The following is a 15,291-nucleotide window of genomic DNA, read 5'->3' as shown; positions in this document are numbered from 1 at the left end:
ACATAATTATAATATAGAACTTTTTTTTTAATGCCTGCGTGTGGCTAAATCCTAAATAATAAAATCGTAGTATGCAAATTGTCCCCTCAACCTAAGTTCTTCTGGAAGTTCGACCAGGGGGTAGGCTGGCAGGGGTAGAGAGGACATGGGGGAAGGGAGGCAGCCACTAGGGACCTACCAGTACACAAATTTCATGCACTGGGCCTCTAGTATATAAATAAAATTCAAAAAGCCTAAGTGACCAAAATGACCAGTCGACCAGTCACTATAATGCATACTGACCACCAGGGGGTCACTGTGCTCCCACAGCCAACCTCCCACAACAAGCCAACCTTCCACACCCCCCACCCCACCTCGTCCCTTTCCCCAGCTCCAATTGGGACTGGTCAAGGCATCCCCAATCGGCCCTGATCTCCAGCCAGGCATAGAGAACCCAGTCATGCATGATTTGTGCACCGGGCCTCTAGTGTATAATAATCAAAGCTGAAGAATCTATACTATAATGGGGGGAAAGGTTCACTCTGCCATTTCACATCTGTTTCCTCTATTTTAAATTAAAGATAACCAAAGTTCCATTCTTCAGCAGCACTGTTTCTCTACTTGAAAGACTTGACTCTCAGGTCATTATAAGTGCAAGGCTATGTTCTGCATGTAGGGAACTCACAGGATCATTTTCCACCTTCAAATGATTAACAAGTGAGAGAAAACAGAAAGGGTGTTAAGTGCATTTGAATACTAACTTTATTTTTATATTCCTCACCTGAAGATATGCTTTTATTGATTTGAGAAATAGGGGGGGCAGGAGAAAGGTCAATGTGAAAGAGACACATGGATCTATTGCCTCCCCAAACACCCCACAACTGACTGAACCTGACTAGGAAGCAAACCTGAAACCTTTTGGTGAATGGCACGACACTCCTACCAACTAAGCTACATGTCCAGGCCACAACTTTGAAATATAAATTAGGCTAGTCTGAGTTGGAAAGTTACTATAAGGAGCAACACTTTCTCCAAGATTATTCCACACTTCAGCCAACCTGAAGATCATGCTGGCCCCTACTGGAAACCCATCTACATGTTCTTCACTTATTCACTGAGCAAATATTTATTGAGTACTTTTCAGTATATGGTACAATGCTCCAACTGAGCCACCCTGGCCAGCATTAAATTAGTTTTTAATATAAATGGAGAATGGTGAGAATTTTCATTTCACTTAATTATATTTCATAATATAATAGTTCTGTATTTAGAATTCTAAAAGTATTGCCTTTTTTTTTTTTTTTTTTGAATGACAGTATTTTTCTACTTCTGCTATGAATGGAAGGAGAAAAAAAAGCAGCACGAAATCCTAGTTTTTAAATTAAAGGGCTAACCTCACTAACACATCTCCACCCAAACAAGAGAGGATTTAAAAAAAACAACTAAGTTTAGGTGTAAAATTCAACCCTAGATTCAATATGCTTCTACCCACAGCCCTGCCTAGGCAGACCCAAGAGGCAAACATTGACCAAGAAGCAGCAGTCAATCGAGACTGTTGGAACTAAAACAGCTGAAGCAAAGATAGAAGATGGGGGCACTGGACTATGTAAATTGATGTGAAAATAGGGTGACAGCTGGCCAAAGCTGGTCTAGGACATGACTTAGGCCTCCAAGTCAGAAAACTGGCAGTACAGTTGCCATAACCAACCCTGTGCTCCGTTACCAGCTCCATCTAGTTGAAGCAGAAGAAATACTAAGCTGGAGGCACATCCAAGCCCCCTGGTCTGTCTCTCATTTCCCACTTCCACTCTAGTTCAACAGATCTATTCACAGACCCCTTCCCAGTATCCCCTCCACTCCACCCACCCTGTTCTCCCAAGCAAATCTTCAGTTGCCTAGTCTCCTCAGGACTTTAGGTCTCTCTTCATCTAGTCAAATCTCACCGACCCTTAGAGCAGCAGTCACCAACCTTTTAGACCGCCCCGACTACCAGTGGTCCATGGACCACCGGTTGGTGACCACTGCCTTAGAGGTTCCATTACACCACCTTTTCCAGGATGCCTTCCCTGACTACCATTAACCACAGCAAGCTACCTTCCCTTTCTCTCAGCCCTGAACTCCTAAACAAACACATCCAGCAGGGGTCTGAAACCTCATGTCTCCCAAAACACTTCTCATCAGGCTCCAAAGCAGGGGAGGGTAGTTGGGGGCAATCAGGCCAGCAGGGGAGTAGTTACAGGCAGAAGCAGTTAGGGGCAATCAGGCAGGCAGGAAGGTGAGTGGTTAGCAGCCAGCAGTTCCAGATTATGAGAGGGATGTCCGATTGGAGAGGGTGCAGACTGGACTGAGGGACCCTTCACCTCCTCCCTACCCCATGCACAAATTTCATGCACTGGGATGAAATAAGAGCCAACAATGGTGAAGTCCATGTCCCTGATATCTCCTTGGTCCAAATCTCGCTTCTATCTCAAGTAGCAGGTCAGCACTGTTCCTCTGGGCATTTCAACCTGCCCACCTTATCAAGCCTATATCTAGTTCTCTGTTCTGCACTTTGCTGAGGTCCTTACAAAGACTGACCAGAAAGGAAAAATAAGATGGGAGGGGTGTAGATAAAATGTCCTATGAAGAAGTAGGATGCTATATAACCAGAGGAACATGCTTTGGCTCTCAAACTATCAAGGAAACATTACAGGAGAGCAGGAAGATACCTTCTACCCAAAGTTGAGGCCAATATGATTAGTAGGACTTCATAATTAGTAGTCTGTTCTGGGGTGGAACTAGCTGTTTTCCATTCTCTGGGTACTGGCCACTGCAATTCTCAAGCAGTTGTGAAAGGCTGTGTTATTAGACATGTCCTGAGCTTGGCACAGGGAAAAAGTGTCCTTACATAAAAAAGATTGGAGTTCAAGTCCCAGCCCAGCTACTCCCCAGCTATTACATCTGGGACTAAATTCTTAACCTTTCTTAATAGTTTGTTCATCTGACTCATTTTTCTGGAATGTTATAAAAATTTAAAAGCATATTTATAAAGAACCTGGCACTGTAAGGCAGCCAACAGAATGAATAACCCATAGTAGTAAATGTTTTTAGAGGCAGGAATACTAGCTAATACCTGCAAATGGCTCCCAACATGTGAAGCACTGTTCTGAGCACTTTAACATACTATTTCATTTCATCCTCATGCTTATCCAACTGTCTCCAAATTGCAGATGAGGAAACTGAGGTATTGAGAATTAAGCAACTTTCCCAAGATCTGGCTCCAGAGTCTGTTCTCATGGCCACCACACCAAGAGTGTAGCAGACAGAGTAAAGCCGAGGGCTGAGGTTGGCAGACCTCAAGTTTTTGGCCCTTTTACCTACTGGCAGTGAGACTGGAACAGGGTATTTCATTGCTCTGGGCCTGTTTTCCCAGCTCTGACATGGAAATACTGACCCCCACCCCTCAAACAGTTTAGAGGGGGGGTTTAATGAAACAATCTATTTACTCTTGAACACAGTTAACTGTCCTGAATTGGGAAAGTGACTGAACTGCATGGTTCTAAGTTCCTTTTCAATGTATATATAGGTGGAGCTAGTGTCCTAGGAAAACACAATACATCAAGCAAGGTTATACTTTCAGATTTTAAAGGCCAGTTTCAGAAAGATCTGGAAAGCTGCTCCTGGTAATCCACTCCTCCTTTCCTCCACCACAACTTTACTTTGTCTCTAGACCCAGGCTGGAGTGGAAAGACTGCTGCCAAGTGAAGGCTTTGAGACTCTCTCGGAGTTTTTGGTTGAGTCTGTGGTCATCCATCTAGCTCCCTGAAATGAATAATGATATATAGATTTAAAAACACCTTCTCCATTTGGTTCAGTAGATAAAGCGTTGGACTTCAAACTGAAAGGTCCCGGGTTCGATTTGGGATGAGGGCACATGCCCGGGTGGCAGGCTCAATCCCCAGTAGGTGCAGAAGTCAGCTGATTGATGATTCCCTCTCATCATTGATGTTTCTATGTCTCTCTTTCTCTCCCTTCCTCTCTAAAATCAATAAAAATACATTTTAAAAAAAAAAACACCTCTCCTAGCACCTGTGGGAGAGGGTGGTGTATAAAAAAGCTAGAGGGTAAAGGTATGAAAACACTTATTTGTCAGTAGAACGAAGCAAACCCTTGACCTCCTCCCCTCCAACTCCCCAGGGCCTGCATCTCGCCCCTCGGAATAAATCAACAGCAAAGCAAGCAAGTCCACAATAGGTGAGAGCCTCTGTGGCTAGTCCTGGGCTGAGGGCAGCCTCCACATGGCTCCTGCCTGCCTCCCTGGAATATACATCCAAGAGAAACGAATGACAATAACCTTTTCCAAGGGTGTCCTGCTTGATATAAGTGTGCGTTTCCAGGGATTCCAGAAAAATAGAAAATTTGGATTGTTTTCATTATAAAGGGTGGGGTGACTAGAAACTAATGAAAAAATAAAGACCTTTTGAAATCTTAACATTAAAACAGTTATTCCTGTACAGAGCAGTGCCTCTCTCTGCCCAAAGGCTGAGGCTTTAGAAGCAGAATGCTGAATTATGCATCTTCTTCATAGAAAAATGCCTGTGCCAAAGGGTTCTAAAAACCCACTGTCACATTTTCGGGAGCCTCTCTTCTTGAAACACTTCATCACACACTCAGCTGCCAGAACTGCTGCTATGAAAGAACAAGGGGAACTCTAGCCCTTTCAAGAAGACAATTAGAGTCTATATTATTATCCACGGCCTGTTTGCTGCTCCTTTAATTCAGGGCATATCCTATCTAATAAAAGAGTAATATGCAAATTGACTTGCCTCCGCTACACCCACCAGCCAATCAGGAGCGAATATGCAAATAAATCCAACCAAGATGGCTGTGGCCACAAAGAGCAGGAGGGAGGCTTCGGTTCCCCAGCAATGGAGGAAGCCAAGCTTTCTGCCTGCCCTTACCAGCCTAGGCCTCCACTCAATGCAACAAAGTTTCAATGATAGAAGATAATTCCCAACAAAAATGGTGGCAGCCATGGAGCTGGAGAGAGCAGGAGGCTAGGGTTGCCCTCCGTAAAGGAGGAAGCCAAGCTTCTGCAGCCCTGGCTGGCCTAGGCCTCTTCTCCAGGCTTTAAAAGTTTCACTAATAGTAGATAAATAAATCCCAACAGAAATGGCTGACACCATGGAGGAAGTAGAAGACTAGGCTCTGCTCTAGGCTACAAAGTTTCAATTGTAGAAGATAAATAAATCCCAGATACCAGGGTCTCCACTTGGGTCACCAGGGGGCACGGCCGGCCTGAAAACCACCACAGGCCCCACACCCAGGTCACCACATACCCCAAGGGAATTCCCACCCTGATCTGGGACACCCTTCAGGGCAAACCAGCTGGCCCCACCCATGCACCAGGCCTCTAGAGTCTATCCTATCTAATAAAAAAGTAATATGCAGAAAGACCATCACTCCAATTCACAAGGTGGCTGCCCCCATGTGGTCAAAGGTCCTGCCCCATGTGGACACAAGACGGCCACCACAAGATGGCCAGCAGGGAAGGGCAGTTGGAAGGGACCAGGCCTGCAAGGGAGGGCAGTTGGGGGCGATTAAGCCAGCAGGGGAGGGCAGTTAAAGGTGACCAGGCTGGCAGAGGAGGAAAGTTGGAGTTGACCAGGCCTGCAGGGGAGGGCAGTTGTGGGGGGAGTTAGGCCAACAGGGAAAAGCAGTTGAAGGGGGACCAGACCTGCAGGGGAGGGCAGTTAGGGGTGACCAGGCCTGCAGGAGAGGGCAGACAGGGGCAAACAGGCTGGCAGGGGAACAGTTAGACATCAATAAAGCTGGCATGGGAGTGGTTTGGGGTGATCAGGCTGGCAGGCAGAAGAGATTAGGGGCAATCAGGAAGGCAGGCAAGTGAGCAGTTGGGAGCCAGCAGTCCTGGATGGTGAAAGGGATGTCGATTGCCCGTTTAGGCCCGATTCTACTGGGACATCCCTCCAAGAGTCCCAGATTGGAGAGGGTGCAGGCTGGGGTGAGGGACACCCCCACTCCCATGCATGAATTTCATGCACTGGGCCTCTAGTATAACAATGTTGTGATATTCTATAATCTCTGTTGTTTCTCAGAATCACATTAAGGAACACATTATAATTTAGATATTATAATCACAGCATAACTTCCATGACACTCGCTTCACTTTAAAAAATAGATGAATGGACCTTGAAATGGAATAGTTCTTCATACGTTGGTGATCTCATTAAGACCCGCAATCAGAGGCTGCTTTTCCCTTTGTGCAAACTTGGTGAACCTCCATTTAAAACTGTGTTCAACTTATAACATTTCCTAAAGGGTCCTTTTAATAAGACTTGAATTGATATTATTTTTCAATGACATAAGATTTTAGACAATGTATTACCATATTTTTCGGACCATAAGACGCTCCGGACCATAAGACGCACCAGTTTTTAGAGAAGGGAAATGAAGAAAAAAAGATTCTGAAACAAATAGTGTCCTAAAATATTTTATGTGCATTAAAACCCAACATCACAGTCATAAACACATGTAATCAACCCTGTAAAGTAAACAGCAGCATTTAGAACCATTTTAGAGCCGGGCAAGCACACAGAGACCACACAGAGCCAGGCAAGTAAAAAAACCTTTTTTTTAAAGTATATGTGTAGGCTATATTTGGACCATAAGACGCAGGGACTTTTTCCCCCCACTTCTGGGGGGAAAAAAGTGCATCTTATGGTCCGAAAAATACGGTATTTCTGGTACCTGTGGGCAAACAGAACACTTGACAGAAGTTAGAAGAGCTCTGTGAGGAAAGGACCCAAGTCTATCTGCTCACCACTTTGCATTCAGAGTCCAGAGCATGTTGAACGATGAGTGAATGAATTTAGAGAGCCAGGCTGTTCTAGAGGGATTTAAAGGTTGGTGGAATCACAATCAACTCTGAAATGTAATTATATAAAATGTTTTTTGAAAAGTTAAATTTTAGCTCTTTTTCTAAAGGAAAGACTTTATGAAATAGCCACCACATATGCTTCATGACCTGCTATGATATGACACTTTTTTAACCTCTCTAAATAGCTATTATTCACATGACAAAACACAGAATTTAGAACCTTCCCCCTAGACCAGAGCTGCGCACAGCCGGGCGTGTCCCTCCCAGCACCCTTGGTCAGGAATGACTGTGAGAAGCCCGCCAGCTGGCCAGCAGGACCCGGTAGTGGTGTTCAAACCCAAGAGAAATTTGAGACCTGCCAAAAAAAATTCCACAGCCTCCTGCCCAAACCCTCTGTCCTCCTCCTCCTTGTTGCCCTGGCAACCAGAGGCCAGCCTTAGTCAGCATTTTTGTTTGACTGAGCTGCATTCTTCTGTCCACTAAACCCCAATCAAGGAAATGGAGGGGGTAAACTCAGTGTTGAGTTTGCTTGAGAACAATACCAGTTTCTCAATAACACAGACCCTGAGAAGGGGCTCAGGGGACTGACAGGAAGATTAAAATATTAGAGACAGAAGCCCCAAGCATAACCCTAGCTTCACATTTAAATGAATAATATACATGAAAAGACATACTCTCCTCAGATAAAGGCCTGAGTCTATTTCCATATAAAAGAATTGTTCTTTTAGATGGGAAAATAGGGACTGAGAAGCCTGTTTCTCAATTTCTTAGCAGTTACTAAAATTTTCCATTTCATTAGGCAAAGTTGCAAACATGTCTTTTATATAATGCAAAGTGAATACTGTGTTGAATTTTAAGCTGTAACAACAGAATGTTCTATAGTCATTATAGGCAGGTGTGGCTCATGTTATCTTAAAATACACATTTAACCCTGCTGTAGAAAGGATTCCAGGCAGCTTAGAATAGACACAACCAAAGTCACAGCACAATTTTCATGATCAGAATATAAAGTGACTGCCCAATATATTAGCGACTGCCCAATACAAAATAGTGATGTAATATGCTATTAACTGTGTTTTAAATAACAAAGTACACACACAGATCCACACAAAAACTAGAAAGAAATCACATCTTGATAGTTACTCTGCCTACGTAAGAGCATGAGTGATTATGTCCTTCCTTGTTTTTGAGCATTTTAAACATTTTTTTTTAATAATGAATGTTTTATGCTTGCTATGATTTTATTTTCATACAGTTCTTAGGTTTGATAAATACATACCATTGTGAAACAGCCACTAAAACTAAGATGTAACACTGTACCATTACCCTCCCCCCAAAAAAATTCCCTAGTGCTGTTCCTTTGTAGTTGGACCCTGCTCCCTCACCCCTAACCCTGGCAACTACTCATCTGTTCTCTGTCCCTATTGTTTGCCTTTTCCAGAATGTCATACAAATGGAATTATGTAGTATGTAGCTTTTTGGGGTTGGACTTCTTTCACTTAGCAAAATGATTTCTTTTGACTCAATTAGGAAAAAACAAAACATCAATTATATTTTTAAAAGTTAAGACTTTAGAGGGGGAAAAAAACCAAGATGGCGGCATAGGGTAGACACCCGAATGCAGCCTACCACAACAAATTTGAATTTAGAACTGAAAAACAGAGGAAACATCACCCTGAAGTGCCAGATGGCTGGCTGAGAGGAGGCTCTACCATCTGGGAAGGAGAAAGAAGGTGCGCTGAACCTCAGGAACTGTGAAGGTACAGAGAACTGTGCACACGAAAAGGTGGCCGCCCGACTTCGCTGCTGGCTTGCTTGCAGAGCACGGAGAGGGCAGGCCAAGTTCGCTACCGGATTACTCCCAGCGCGCGGAGAGGGCGAACAACTAATACACGGCTGGCTTTTTTGTTCAGGGGGAAAAACAGAACCACCCTATTGCACTGATAGACGGCCCCAGACAGGGAGAGGCCAGACTGTCAGGCAGTGGGCAGAGATCTCTTGGAGGTGTGTGAAGCCAGCGGCCATTACTGCAGGACTCAGAAACCAGACCCTCATAGGGAGGGGCTGAATAAAGTTTGTCTGCAGCACCCAAGACTCCGCCCCATCCAAGCTGAGCACAGAAGCCCTTCCAGTGGCTAGCTTTCTCGTTCAGTGAATGGAACTCTCATAAGGAGTGACAGACAGGAATCTAAAGCTTGTCTGCGCCTATACCAAAGAGGTGCATGCACCTGCAACCAATTTTGCAGGATTCAACAAAGCTTGTCTGTGCCACCCCGAGACTCTGTCCCATTCAAGCGGAATACAGAAACCCTCCTAGTTGAGACACTTCTGATCCTCATAGCCAATTGGCTTGGAGATCAACACTTTCCAGTGATACCAACAACAAGCAAGGCTTAACAACAAGACTGCATACACAGCCCACAAAGGGCTACACTAAAACTGTCCACCTCAGGTAACTGGGAGGCTGACTCACTGAACCATATAGGACACCTTAGCACACAAAGCCACCCTACAACTCAGGGAAGCTGTGAAAATGCTGAGACAAGAAAATAGATCACAAACAAAAGAAATGGAGGAAAAGAAGAGACTGAATATAGAGTTCAAAACCACGCTTATAAGGTTTTTCAAGAATTTTCTAGAAAAAGTCGATAAGACCTATGAGGTGATGAAAAGGGATCAACAAGAACTAATAAGGGATTAACAAGAAATAATAAGGGATCAACAAGAAATAAAGAATACGCTGAGACCGGTTTGGGTCAATGGATAGAGCGTCGGCTTGGGGACTGAGGGACCCGGGTTCGATTCCGGTCAAGGGCATGTACCTTGGTTGCGGGCATATCCCCAGTAGGGGGTGTGCAAGAGGCAGCTGATTGATGACTCTCCCTCATTGATGTTTCTAGCTCTCTATCTCTCTCTCCCTTCCTCTCTGTACAAAATCAATAAAAATATATTAAAAAAAAAAAAAAAAAGAAGAAGACATTGTCTGAAATAAAAACAGAATAAAAGATCGCAAGAATCAAGTCAAAGATTTGGAACATAAAGAGCCAGAAGACACTCCTTCACAGAAGCAAGAAGACAAGAGAATCCAGAAAGTTGAAGATAATGTAAGAAACCTCTGGGACAACTTTAAGTGAATCAACATCAGAATTATGGGGGTCACAGAAGATGAGAGAGAGCAAGATATCGAAAACATACTGAAAGAAATAGTGACAGAAAACATCCCCCACCTGGTGAAAAAATTAGACTTACAAGTCCAGGAAGAGCACAGAACTCCAAACAAAAGGAATCCAAAGAAGACCACACCAAGACACATCATTATTAAAATTCCAAGCGCAAAAGACAAAGAGAGAATATTAAAAGCAGCAAGAGCAAACCAGGTAGTTATCTATAAAGGAGCACCCATTCGATTGTCAGCTGATTTCTCAACAGAAACCATGCAGGCCACACAGGAATGGCAAGAAACTGTTGAATATACCGTATATTATAAGACAACCCCCTAATTTTACAGTTAAAACATAAGTTTAGGCCTATATTCGCTGTATAAGACTACCCCCCACTTCAAAGAAAAGACTTACTTTGCCGTCAAGATCTGCAGGTAATTTTTGTGCAATTTTGGTCTTTTGCCCTCGATTTTCAGTTGATTTTTTTTTTCGTTTCAAAGGTCGTCGTATACGCCGGAAAATATGGTAATAGAATCAGAGGTATGGAAGGGGAGTGAACTGACAATTCTCAGGGAAAAGGAGAGAAGGGGGTGTGGGAAGAGACTGAACATAAACTGTGCACCTATGAGGACAATGGGGGGTGGTGAAAGGGCAGAGGGTGGGGTGGGAACTTGGTGGAGGGGAGCAATGGGGGAGGGGGGGATGAGGAACATTTATAATAATATGAACAATAAAGATGTATTTGGGAAAAAAAAGTTAAGACTTTAATTTTTTACTTAATAAAAAAATGAAAATAAAAAATCCACAAATTTAATTCTAGTTTTTATTCTAAAAATATGAGATACCAAGAAGTACAATTTTAACTGAAATTGCTCTCTTTTCTAAAGTTGCCATTACTCTGATAGGCCCAGAACTGCTTCATAGCCTTTTGGGAAATTTAGCAAAAAATCAAACTCTCGTTATCAGGACCAGTGGAGAAGGTCTTTCATAAAAGTTCACTCTGCACAATGTCTGTGATAGATGACTGTTGAAAGCAGGGAAAGATCTACTTTCTTAAAAAAATAGTGTTCTGGGATCCCCACCCTGGTGCTGGTGACACCCCTCCACTCAGAGCACCTAACACATTCTGAGATAATTCACCAATTATCAGATATAAGTAGTTCAACTCTGTTGCTATAGCAGCCAATGTTTAATTGTAGAAGCAAGCCATTTTTAATGAAACTGTCTCATTTCAGAAGGTGGGGGAGATAGTAATCCTCACTGGCTCTTTGATCCGAATTCTGTAGCTGTTCAATAACTTGGCCTGATGGGCCACTGAAGAAAATAAGGAAGCATCCTGCCCTCATGTTCATAAACCTATGTGCTTGCCAGTGTCTGGTCTCTGCTCCAGTAATAAGACTCAAAGATGGGAGCCACCTGGACTCCATAAAGTAGAGAGAAGAGTTTGAATCCACTGCTCTGGCCAATGATTAGATTTAATCATCTTGTCTCCTCTACTAAAATATATCTTACCTGAGGGCAGCCATGTCCCATTTATTATTTTCCACTATATAAATGTTGGTTGAATAAACGATTGATGAAATAAAGGAAGGAAAGATATTTTTCCATTATGTAATAATGGAGGTTCACTTTAGATCTGAAGTCAAACTTTCCTCAAATCCACTTTGTTAATATCCTGACATGATTTCAGTGACTATGAGTTAAAATCCGAGCACTTGGAATTGGGAAGTGCACATTAGATTGTGAAATGCGGACTGAGGAGTGGTTTTCTCCATGGCACAATATCATCAGACTCTATACCTAGCGGTTGAATGGCATGGAAGGAAGAAGCAAGAAGAGGAAGAAAGAAGAAAATAAGAAGAAACAATATTTATATAGCACATCCTATCTAATAAAAGAGTAATATGCCAATTGACTGTCACTCAAACACACAAGATGGCTGCCCCCATGTGGACACAAGAGAGCCACCACAAGATGGCCTACAGGGGACGGCAGTTGGGAGTGATCATGCCTGAAAGGGAGGTCAGTTGCGGGTTATCAGGCCAGCAGGAGAGGGCAGTTGGGGGCGATCAGACCTTCAGAGGAGGGAAGTTGGGGGCAACCAGGCTAGCAGGGGAGCAGTGAGGCATCAATCAGGCTGGCAGGGGAGTGGTTAAGGGGTGATCAGGCTGGCAGGCAGAAACAGTTAGGGGCAATCAGGAAGGTAGTCAGGCAAGCAGTTGGGAGCCAGCAGTCCTGGGTTGTGAGAGGGATGTCCAACTGTCCGTTTAAGCCCGATCCCAGGGCCTAAATGGGCAGTTAGACATCCCTCAAAGGCTTGAGGGGTCCCAGACTGGAGAGGGTGCAGGCTGGGATGAGGTATACCATAAATTTCATGCACTGGGCCTCTAGTAATTTATAAAGAGCTTTCACATCTATCATATATTTAAGAATAATAAAAATAGCCGAAACCGGTTTGGCTCAGTGGTAGAGCGTCGGTCTGCGGACTGAAGGGTCCCGGGTTCGATTCCGGTCAAGGGCATGTACCTTGGTTGCGGGCACATCCCCAGTGGGGGGTGTGCAAGAGGCAGCTGGTTGATGTTTCTCTCTCATTGACGTTTCTAGCTCTCTATCCCTCTCTTCTCCTCTCGGTAAAAAATCAATAAAAATATATTTAAAAAAAAAAAAAGAAGAATAAAAATATATAGGAGTGTGATGATTTCCCAGAAATTGGAGAATAAATTCATGTATTTATTAAATTTGCTAAACTTCCTTCCTAATACAGAGAAAGCTTCCCTTAAGAGAACTGCATGCAGTAAAGGCCTGCTTTTAGGACAAGGACCTAGTGAAGATGGGCTGTCTAACCAGGGCCATCCTGCAGGCATGGGGAGAGCAGGAGTTACTAACTCCCTGGTGAGCCAAGGATATACAGGCAGTTGTTAATGCCAAGGACATGAGAGTGGGGCACAGTGAAGAGAGGAAAGTCCACATTTCTACTAGGAATGGAAGGTAGCTAACAGCTGAGCCAAATATCACTTTTATTGCCAACCCATCCCTGCCTTCTGCCCTGGCTTAAGTGCAAATAGTGAAGCAGAAACATCCCCCCCACCCCCCCGCAAAAAAAAAAAAAAAAAAGTAGAAAAACCACCCAAGATGATAGACATAATCCACTCCTGAACCATCAGGCATCTTCACAAATGCCCCAGAAAACTGTCATAGACCACTCCAATACCAACTACTATATGGCTTTAAATAAACTTTTCAGACCATTTTTTCTATATTCCATAATAAAAGTAATGAGACATCAACTATCCACTCCATCTCCTTGCCTCCTCCTAAACACACACACACACACACACACACACACACACATACACACGCACGCGCGCAGTCAAAGCTCAACTGTGTGAGCCTCTGTGCAAATCCAGACAGCTCTCCTTCCCTGTCCCACACAATGGAATGCACGCTATGAGGCAGCAAAATGCACCAAATGCCACAGCCTCTGGGGATCAGCATTTAAGGAACTTGGTTGGCATTTCTGTAATAGGAACCATCAATAGTACATTCTGGTTCAAAGGCACTTAGGGCTGGAATAGAGGAAACAATTTAGGGCACTTTTCCCCACCCCTTTTCAGAAATACTTTCTGTGGGAAAGAAGGAGGTGGGGCAAGAGAAAGAGAAGCAAAGAAAGAGGGGAAAACTGAGAAACAAGCCTTTGATATGGCGACTCTGCCTAAGGGAAAACACTCCATTAAGCTCATTTAAATATAAAACTAACAGAAAACTTACAAATGTTCCTAAAATAATATTTTTTCATTTACTCTACATTATTAAATAGAAAAATTATTCCAAATGGAATTCTTATCCAAAGACATAAAATAATGTAATTATTTTCCTGCTGAGAAACATGATACTGTTTATCTCAAAACAATATAAATAACTGTTACCTGAAATAACTATGAGTTCAGACACAAATCCTCAGAGTAAAGGCACAACTATAGTTACACAGTTCAGTGGAATAATTCAAATGAACAAAAAGCACAATTTGTATTCATTTCCCTCATTTTCAAAGGCTCTAAGGAATTATTTTAATTTACCAAGTTTTTTAAAACTATATGCAGCATGGATATTTTATATATTACAATTTATTTGATGAGAAATACATTATGTATATTTTTTAAAGTATCAGCTGTCACTAAAAGAGAAAATAGTGTTTACCCTATTCCCTGCAAGAAAGCCCCCAGTTCCCTGCAAGAAAGCTCTCTAAACCAGTTAGAACTTCTTAGTTCCTTAAAAGCCAGTGAAAGGAAGCTACCGTATTTTTCGGACCATAAGACGCTCCGGACCATAAGACGCACCAGTTTTTAGAGAAGGGAAATGAAGAAAAAAAGATTCTGAAACAAATAGTGTCCTAAAATATTTTATGTGCAGTCATAAACACATGTAATCAACCCTGTAAAGTAAACAGCAGCATTTAGAACCATTTTAGAGCCGGGCAAGCATACAGAGACCACACAGAGCCGGGCAAGTAAAAAAACTTTTTTTTTAAAGTATATGTGTAGGCTATATTTGGACCATAAGACGCAGGGACTTTTCCCCCCCACTTCTGGGGGGAAAAAAGTGTGTCTTATGGTCCGAAAAATACGGTACTCATCATGTATCTGGCTTCATGGGAGTCATAAAGCAAAGTCTGAAGAATTAGAACAATAAGTGAAGCTTTCCTCCCCAAAATGTAGCCAGCAAAATTTATGAGACCAGAAAACATGTGCTGCATTAGTTTAGCAGCTCGGAAGGAAGACTTCTGCTCTTGCATAAGCCAAGCCACAGAAGCAGGGGAAACAAGGGTTCCTTCAGGAATTCTTCTTATTCAGTTTTTGAGATACAGCCCTGAGCCTGACCTAGAGAGAATACACAGCAGCAGTCTGTTGACTGATCGAATAAATACATGAATGATCAATGCACAGGCAGCTTTGTAGACCACTCTACTAGAGTCCAGAAGCAAACCATTTCCCTTGCTCATTCTCCCTCAATCTTCCCTCTCTGTCATGCTCCACAGCAGATCAAATATGGTTGCAGATTCTTTGTCATTCCTCCACAGAACATCCTCTGCTACCTGCTCTAATCCGTGACTGCTGGCAGACGTGACTCTGAGTTCCAGAGTCAGGGCCTTAAGACACTGGCCAGTTCTATTTCCTGTTTTTTAAAACCTTCTCTTGGGGAGACCCAAGCTGCTATGTAATATGTGCCATTACTCTGAGATAGCCCTATTAGGGATGCCTTAGAGATGCTCCAGGC

General features: G+C 43.1%; 1 protein-coding gene across 6 annotated transcripts in view; it reads right to left on the bottom strand.

The window, feature by feature from the left end:
- WWTR1 (WW domain containing transcription regulator 1) overlaps positions 1–15,291 on the bottom strand; it is a 155,576-nt gene that overhangs the window by 12,913 nt on the left and 127,372 nt on the right. The gene's annotated exons all lie outside the window — the stretch shown is intronic.

The sequence above is a fragment of the Pipistrellus kuhlii genome, unplaced genomic scaffold (assembly GCF_014108245.1).
Source record: "Pipistrellus kuhlii isolate mPipKuh1 unplaced genomic scaffold, mPipKuh1.p scaffold_m20_p_2, whole genome shotgun sequence".
NCBI lineage: Eukaryota > Metazoa > Chordata > Mammalia > Chiroptera > Vespertilionidae > Pipistrellus > Pipistrellus kuhlii.
This window is presented reverse-complemented; position numbering and strand designations above follow the sequence as displayed.